Below are 1,491 nucleotides of genomic sequence, written 5' to 3' on the forward strand. Positions count from 1 at the left end.
TCAAAAGCTGGCTTCATTTGGAACCTCAGAAACTAAACACGTTGGCAACTTGGAATCTAAGTTGGCAACGCCCTTGCTAAATTTTGGCTCCCTGGGAGGCATAACCCACGTTGCCAACTTGGGGAAGGTGAAGGCGTGTTTGCTAGCAACGCCTGCGAAGCTCAGCAGCCTTAGAAGGTAACCCACGTTGCCAACTTGAGAATGTGAAGGCGTGTTTGTCAAAAACGCCGGCAACCTTGGCAGCCTGACCTTGTTATCTTTAATGGAGCATAACTTGTGTTATAGAGATCCAAATTGAGTGCTTCCAGTTGCGTTAGAAAGCTGACATTCATAGCTTTCCAACCATATATAATAGTCTATAGTGGAGCATGAAATGGAAGCTCGAATCAGAGTCATCTCTAGGCCCCAAAAATAAGGAAATGAGGTTGAAATTCAAGGCAGCATGAATGAGCCAAGAGAGGAGAGTCGAACACGTTGCCAGGGCCAAAATGAACTGGCGTGTTCCTTGGCAACTCCAGCAACAACGCCCAGGCCAAGAAATTTGGGCTAGGGGCGTTGTTGAGCACGTTATTGGTGGCGTGTTTGACAAAAACGCCCAACCAGGGCAGCCTGACCTTGCCCTCTTCAATGGAGCATAACTTGAGCTAGGAAAGTCCAAATGAGGTGATTCTAGTGGCATTGGAAAGAAGACACTCTAAGCTTTCCAATGATGTATGATAGTCCATATTGAAGCAGAGGATTGACACTCAAATTCTGGGCAACATTAAGCATGAAAGTTGAGCCAAAAAGAAGAAAAGCCAAGTTGTTAGCAACAACTTGGGCTAACAACGCCCAGCACAAAACTCCCAGCCCAGGAAATCCATGAGCACGTTGCCAACGTGCGTTTACATAGGCGTGTTGGCCAAAAACGTGCTCCATTGGGCTAGAATTGCCAAGACATGCGCACAAGTTCTCTGTTTTTAACTTGGTGCTACAATTTCATTTAGAAGCTAGCTAATCCAACCTCAAGCAAGCAAAGCCCATAAATCTCAACCAATCAAGGCCACAAGAATCATCTAGAATAGTTGATTTTTATTTAATTGTAATTTGCTTTTAATTTCATTTCAATTTGTAATTTAGAAAAACCTATATAAAGGCCATAGTCTCATAGCATTAAGAGGTTGGATTGGAGGGATACGGAGGAGACCAATTTGAAATTCTGTGAATTGGCACACTCCATTGAGAGTGGGTCTTCGGACCCCTCCCCTTCATACACTCTTCTTCACTTCCCCTTCTCTTCTTCCTTAGTAGTAGTGTAGTTTAATTTGTAGTTTTCATCTATGAATTCTTGAATTCTCACTTTCTGTTTTGAAGTCTCACTATTTATTTTCATGCACTTTAGTTTCATGCAATCTAGTTTTCAATTGGAGCTATGATTCACTAAACCCCACTTTCATTAGGGGGAAGAGCTCTGCTTGTTTGAATGCATTGATGAACTCCTCTTTTCCTCCT

Source organism: Arachis duranensis, chromosome 4 (assembly GCF_000817695.3).
Source record: "Arachis duranensis cultivar V14167 chromosome 4, aradu.V14167.gnm2.J7QH, whole genome shotgun sequence".
In the NCBI taxonomy this organism is placed as follows: domain Eukaryota; kingdom Viridiplantae; phylum Streptophyta; class Magnoliopsida; order Fabales; family Fabaceae; genus Arachis; species Arachis duranensis.